An 8,293-nucleotide genomic window follows, 5' to 3' on the forward strand; every position below is an offset into this window, starting at 1 on the left:
TAAAGATAGTAGTAGTGTAGGAAATATGCCACCATTTCAAGAGTATTGATAAATAAAACTTAACAATCACTGCTTATGTGTTTTAGAAAAGTACTTATAATATAATTTATGTACTTTTTCACAATAAGCATCCACAGGTGAATATCTCTTTTAGTGATTTAGTATTTCTAGAGAAAAGTGGCTCATTGAAATGTCATTGAAACATCTGCACTGTACACGTCAGTGTATTCTTGCACAACTCTGTGTTTTTCTTGAACTTTAAAACACAGGGTGGTGATTGTGAAATAATCTGCACCTGGCGGATGCAGGTAACAGTGAACACACACACGCACACACCGTGTGTTATGTAACCCTACCAGGGAGAAATGAGAACAAAAGCAAAGTCTTTAACTAGTGAGTCATTGTGTGTAGGAGGAAAATATCCATGCCTGATCTCCCTGTCATCATTCCTACTTACAGCTCCAGTGATCATCCATGCATTTCTCAGATAATAATGCATGTGAATGCAAGATTCGTATTTATTCATGAATTTGGACATTCCCTGATATGTTTCACAGTAGTCTAATGTATAGTGTTGATGTTTTAACAATAGATTGACGGTGACAGTAATCAGAACCCAGTCTGTGAAAAACATCAGCAATGTCATGTCCCCTTTACGCTCTTTCAAAGCATTGTGTGACAAAGTATCTCTAAGCAGCCTAAAGGACCATGACGTGCTCTACAGACCATCAAACTCAGTCATTAGATTCCTGGCCTTTCTTTGCCATTTCTGTGCTCTGACCTAAGCACACACGGTGAGGGACTGCGCTGTGTACACATCTCCAGAACTGTCTCCTCCTCCTCCTCCTCCTCCTGGTTGCTTTGGCTCTGATACTGTAACTGTAAATCTGCTCAGCACGGCTGCTTCATCAAAGACGTATAACAAACATCAGCCTCGTACTGTTGTTGGCTTAAATCATAATCACTGTACATATTTTCTCCACGTTCGATGCATTATTACTGTCAAGAGTGACCGTAAAGTCACCTCTGAAAGCCGCTCGGTTTTATTGTCTGTGGTCTATCAGACTCAGCAGCGAGGAAACGTTTTATTTTATTTGGATTAGCTTCTCTCTAGATTAAAGCATTGGTAAACAGGGAGCCTTTTCATTTCTGCTGCTTCGCTCTGGTGCTCCTTCTGTGTTCTGAGTTCCTCTCGGTTCTGCCTCGCTGCTTTGACCCAAACACACACAGTGAGGGGCCGTGCTGCGTCCACACTCCAAAACAATCTCCTGCTCTGATTGCTTTGGCTCTGATGCAGTAACTGTAAATCTTTGGAAGTCTAACGCTCAAAATAAAGCTGATAATGTGTTCTCCTAAAATGAAGTTCCTGGTAGAACTTAAGCATACTTTGGGCGTACAGTGCTGTGGCCCATCCTGGTTGCTTCTGTTTTTGTGTATATCTCATACTAAATAGTTTTAGATCTTCAAACGAAATGCAACATAATACAAAGGCAACCTGAGTAAACACACAATACAGTTTTTATTATTAAATTGTTTTTATTAAAACAAAAAAAGTTATCCAACAATTATCAGCCATGTGAAAAACGAATTGCCCCCTTAAACTTAAAATCTTGTTGTGCCACCTGTAGCAGCAATAACTGCAACCAAACGCTTCCGATAACTGGAGATCAGTCTTTCACTTACTTCTAGGACTAGGATTTACTCCTATGCTTTGGATCATTGTCTTGTTGCATAATCCAGTTGCACTTCAGTTTCAACTTACAGACTGAAGACCAGACATTCACCTTTAGGATTTTCTGATGGAGAGCAGAATTCATGTTTCCCTCAATTACTGCAAGTTGCCCAGGCCCTGAAGCAGCAAAGCATCCCCACATCACACTACCACCACCATGCTTGACCGTAGGTATGATTATCTTTTTGTGGAATTCAGTGTTTGGTTTACGCCAGATATAATGGGACCCCTGTCTTCCAAACAGTTCCACTTTCGACTCATCAATCCACAGAACATTCTCCCAAAAGACAACGTATAATTAAGAAATATCACATGAGCAAGAGTGTGGTTATACTGAATATTCATTATAGGATATATTATTCAGTATAACAGCATGATTAGGAGTGCAAGATTTTATACAAGAGTTTTATTTTTTTATAAACAAAAACATTTCAGACACAGTATGGCCTGATAATCTGTTTATTTTTGCTCCACGAACAGAAATAGAACTCAAAGAAGCCACACTCACTGACTCACTGGCTAACTGGCTAGCTAGTGAACGGTGATTTGTCTACTTCAGTTAAAAGTTCATCTGGTGAAATTGGCTTCCATGATGATGTCACTAACTCTGCTTACAGTGGGGCTGTTTCTGGGATTGGAATTTTGCTAATCGCATTAACGAAAACACAGTGAGATTCATTAAAATACATTAATAAAGCATTACCACCACCCCCAGCATGCAAAAACACAATAATGTAAGGATTAACTTTTGCCAGAGATTTGCTGTGCTCTTGAACTTCTGTACCTTTTGTACAGCTTGCTTTGGTTGTTGAGCTTGTTTTGGACATCGACTTTCATATCCACGTGACTAATGCAGGACATGTGTTACACTTCAGTTCTCCTTTCACTCGGACGGATAAACACTCCAGTTACAGCACCTGCAATATGAGCTGCAGATTTCTCAGCTCTATGCAGGTAAGCAGTGCAGAGTGGAACAAAGATGGAGGTCAACACCACTATAACATGACAGGAGCGAGGAAGCAAAAGAAAGAAAGAAAGAAAGAAATGTAGGAAGGAAGGACAGAAGGATGGAAGGATGTTGAAAGAAGGAAAGAAGGAAAGAAAGAAAGAAAGAAGGAAGGAAAGAAAGAAAGAAAGAAAAACAAACACAAACAAGTAGAAAGAAGGAAGGAAGGTTCTGTGTAAACTCTAGAGACATCTATCTATCTATCTATCTATCTATAATACATTAATGCATATAAGAATACATTAATTTTCGTGTGTGTGTGTGTGTGGTCAGAGTTTTTTATGAGCTGTTTAACAGCGAAGGCTGAACAGAGGCATTAAGAACGAGGCGAGTGAAAGGAGCGAGGGCCGCCCGGTCATAAAAGTGCCATGTTCGTTATGACGTGGGAAGGACTGGACATGGAAAAAGGAGGGAGAGAAGTGTCTAGGAGTAAATCAGAGGCCTGTTTGTGTTGCCTGGCCCTGTTTCTCTTTCCCTTTGCTCTCTCACTTTCTCTGCTGATTTCATCCTTTCTTCTTCCATGTCTTTCATCACACTTATTCACATGTTTCTTATATGAGATATAACTTCCACACTCCTATTTATATTAGCTTAAGTTACATAGACAGAGAAGGCAGCGGCACTACTGGCTTACTATCTTACTATGTATTTATAATACTAAGTATGTATAATATTGTATATATCAGTCCACATGAGAATGTAAAAACACAATGAAAACCATGAATGAAACTTTTTCCTCTATGTGGGGTTGTAATATTTTGTAATAGTAATGTTTTCAAGTTTTCCCTCATATGATGGTGTAAAGTTTCCTATTGGTTTAACAGATTTCAAATAGGACACAAAAGTTTCCTATGTTTTCTCATGCTATACATCAGGATTTCTGGATGGATGATGTACAGTATTTTTCCACAGATACTCCGTCAGTACCACAAGTAACAAATATTGTCAAAGAGTGTACGCTAAGATATTAATAGCAGGCATCGTCGCCCTTTCCAAATGTTCTCTAATAGCTTGCCCACCCTTTGTGCCTTTATAACTGTCTCCAAACCCTTTCATATCCTCTGAGCAGCTTTTGGATCCTCTGAGCTGAAACATACACAGCCTCCCCAATTCCTCTTGCCATATCTGTTAGAACTCTGCCAGATGTCATACACTGCCTTCTCCACATCAACTCTGGAATCCAAGAAAGATGGAAAGTTTTATGTATTTTTTTTTCCTGCTGATTATACCATATGTTTTGTATTGGTTCCTTGTTTCTGGGAAACTTTAATATAGCGCTACATTTTTTCCCCCCTCAGAAATTATAAGGGATTATAAGGGAAGTACAAGGACGATTCATAAAAGAAAAATGATTTCTTCCTCAAATTACATTCATTTTAGTTAGGGTCATTCCATTCAAGTGGTCCAATACAGGTTGCTTGATGTTTTTAATTTTTCTAGTTTTTTTTTGTTTGTTTGTTTGTATTTTGGAGTGATTACCTCTATGTATTGGCATTGTTGTTTGTTTGTTTTTTATTTTATTTTATTTTACTTGGTTTAACTACGACAGCCTCTTTGTGTCATGGCACACAACAAATTTTGGTTCTATAGCTGTTTACTGAAACCTCAATCTCTTGGCTCTGGATTGGCCTAGCTCCTTGGAACAAAAAACGATCTCTAGAGCACATTACAAGGTACATGTATAAACATATATAAACATTTGCATTGGTACATTCTTGTCCCTTAGACTTAGAACTTAAGTCTAAATGTAATGCTCAAGATCGCTAACAGTTCCACTTTTCAGGTCAAGGACACTTTTCAGGACAATGCGAAGGGTTCAAGTCTCAATCTTAAAGCCTACTCTATTCATACACTGTAAAAAATAATATATGCACAGATGTAATATAAGCATAACAAATCATAAAAATGAACAGTATTGTACAGTAATTATCTTTATGATTGGCATACAATAGCTTATGCTTGTCAGTGAGGTCTAAAATGTTACTACATTTGATATTGTAACAGTGAAGCAACAGGGAAGAATGATCTTATCATAAATCCGCAGAGTTTATCTCCAACCTCTAAACTCACCTGCCTGTAATTTTCTAGTAATCCTGAAAACCTTGGTTAGCTTGTTCAGGTGTTTTCGATTAGGGTTGGAGCTAAACTCTGCAGGACAGTGGACCTCGAAGGCCAGATTTGAAGAACCAGCCGGATCTATCATGTTGGTACAGGTGTACGGTTGGTACGCACGAATAGATTTTATCCAAATATGGAAGTACAGTGTTCTGTTGAGTGTTTTATAAAAGAACATGTAACACCTTTTCTTCTGAGCTGTAGTCACTTACTGCTTTTCTCACAGGAGAAACAACACCATAGCACTGTTGTTCATTACCTCAGCATGCGTTTCAGGTTACATGGAGTTCATGCCTACAGAGGCAAAGGAGATGCTTCGTTTTATAGGAGTATTTGTTTACTCCTGAAATATTTTACTGAGGTAGGGCCAGGGGCGGTCTTCCTTAAGTTCTGCTTATCAATATTCAAGTGGTATATCCATATTCAGACATACAGATATAGTTATAACACAAACTACATTGTGTAGATGACAAATTGGCACGATTCTCAGTTTTTTTCTGCACTGATGTAACTGCAGTAATTGCACTTCACACCTTCTGTCTAGACAGTACTGGCAAATATTGCATTACGATTCAACAATTCATTTAATTGCACACTGAATGTGGACTGATTATGTAATTACATCTAGAAGGAATGGACTTTGGGAAGCCGTTATAAACCGTAGATGCTGAGCACCATGTTTAATGGTAAGCATTAAGCCATTTCCTACTGGGACAAAACAATCTTCTAAAACTTTCAGTCAATAATGAAAAGAAACTAGATGGATGGTTTACCAAAAGGTTTTGTGTAGTCCATCCAAAAAAAAAGTAATCATATTGTATACTGAAAAATGTTTTCTTACTGCAGTAGGAGGAAAATTCATTCCCATTGCACAAGTCCGGCTGTTCTTCGACGCCGCATGGTTTAGAGAAAACAAGAGTGGAGAAAATCAAGTGCAGGAAAGCTGGAGAGTCTGTAAAATAAACTAGTGTCAAGTTTTAGTGCTCTGTTTTAGTGCTCTGAGAGAGAGAGAGAGAGAGAGAGAGAGAGAGAGAGAGAGAGATGGATTCATCTTCACATGCAGTGATTGCAGGAATTTGTCACCGCATGTGTGAACAAAAACATAGTCATACACGGTGTGTGTGTGAGTGAGTGAGTGAGTGAGTGAGTGTGTGTGTGTGCGTGCATATGTGTAAATATGCATGAAGGGTCCTCTAACCACACTTCCTATTCTCTGCAATTTGCAGTTTGTGAACAATTGTGCCCTTTTTAGGATGCATCTCCAGTTTCTTTGTCCTTTATCACAAAAATCTTGGGGTAATTACAATTATACAAATAGTGGAGAGAGAGAGAGAGAGCGAGAGAGCGAGCGAGCGAGGGTGGGTCCTGGTCCAGAGAGCCAGAGAGTCTAGACTCCAGATGTGTGTGTATGGCCCCCATGGTCTTCAGTAAATAGTAGTAAATATCAGCAGCTTGTCATCGCTGTGGCCTTGCTTACAGTAGCCGAGCAGTGTGTGTGCGTGTTTGTGTGTGTGTGTGTGTGTGTGTGTGTGTGTGTGAGAGAGCGAGAGAGAGAGAGAGAGAGAGAGAGAGAGAGACCATTCTCAGGTTATTATGTTGTTTCTGTCTCATCAGGTTCAAGCTAAATTGTCAGTGTGCTGCAGTGCAATTACAGATTCTCAGCCAGGCCTCTTTACCACCTTATAATCAAATGTCTGACTTTAGAATACACAGTCTATATTCAAATGCTGTAATATCTGCTGACACGGCCAGAACATAAAGCTGACAGATGTATTTGCCTGAAAAGAGACATCTCGGGCATGAACTTACTACCCAGCATGCCCAGCAGGCAGACACTTTATGTTCATGAACATTTTGGTGGGGCTTAAATGAGACTGTAAAGATTAGGGAGATCACATGCACTAGTCAAATCATTAATTAGAAATAGAATAACGAGTCCTTGAACAAAGGGGGGCGGGGGGGGAGGGGGGGTCCAATATTAAAAGAAACAGTCAGTATCTGGTGGCCTCATGCTGCTTTAAGTACTACAGTGCATCTCATTCTTATGGACTGCAGCAGACTTTTCAGTTCTTGCTGTGAGATGTTACTCCACTCTTCCACCTAGGCATTCGCAAGTTCTCGATCACGTCTGGGGGGACACACGATTACATGTAATTTTCCACTGCAAGGACGATCAGCTGTCCTTCCTGTCTCCCTGTAGCACTTTCTTAGGCATCTTACATTACAGACATTGCAGTTTATTGCTCCGGACACATCTGCAGTCCTCATGCCTTCCTGCAGCAGGCCTACGGCATGTTCACGCAGGTGAGCAGGAACCCTAGGCATCTTTCTTCTGGTGTTTTTCAGAGTCAGCAGAAAGTTCTCTTTAGTGTCCTAAGTTATTGTAACTGTGACCTTAATTGCCTACTGCATGTAAACTGTTAGTGTCTTAAGGACTGTTCCACAGCTGCATGTGCAATAATGGTTTATGGTTCATTGAACCAGTATGAAAAACATCTTTTAAACCCTTTCCAATAAAGATCTGTAAAGTTTATTTGGATTTCACAGAATGATCTTTAAAATACAATCCTGAAAAAATGACGTTTCTTTTTTTTTTGCTGAATCTATATATCAGAATATCAATATGTACATTTCTTTCTTGTAATTTATCTGTATGTTCTGTCTAGGTTAGGTATAGTAATATACCTTTATGCCACCTTTACCTTTCTATCAGCAAGTTCAGCTTTCACTAAAAATTAAATGCTGTGCCATGTATCTTGTCATGTATTGTGAAATTAAAACCATGCATAAACATGTGCACTGCAATATGCAAAAATTTACTTATATAGTAAGACATATTTCTAGATTCCTAGATACTTCCTAAATACTAAATTCCTAGATACTAACATCTCCGCAAACCTCAAATGGGAAATAAACACAACAACCATCATCGGAAAGTTCATCAATGACAACTCAATAGCTCTCAACCATCTCAGTTTTACATATCCACTGCAGAGAGCATTTGATCATCATCAGTAACTGTGAGGCTCAGCTCAGCATCCTCCTGTTTAAAGGCCAGACTGCAGTGAACTGCGCGCACCGCTGAAAGGCTGCCTAGTCAGCAGCAGCTGTCGTATCAAGAGCTGCATTACATCAGAGCCATCAGCAAGCTGAGACAATCTCCATGGACCAAATACACCCAGGGAACAATCTATTTCAGAAACTCAGGTAAACAGTACTGCTCTATAAGAACCAGTACCACATGACACCTGAAAAGTTTTTTTCCCCAACAGCAGTCGCTCTTCTCAAGAAGCCATCCACAACAAATATCAAAATAACTTATTTCCTTCACCAGACATTGTGATTGTGGTTTCCGCACTGTATTTTTTGTGTTATTGCATTGTATGTGACTTTTGTTTTGTATTAATTGTTTATTGTACAATATTTGTGTCTGCACTTTT

Source organism: Ictalurus furcatus, chromosome 21 (assembly GCF_023375685.1).
Source record: "Ictalurus furcatus strain D&B chromosome 21, Billie_1.0, whole genome shotgun sequence".
NCBI classification, from domain to species: Eukaryota; Metazoa; Chordata; class Actinopteri; order Siluriformes; family Ictaluridae; genus Ictalurus; species Ictalurus furcatus.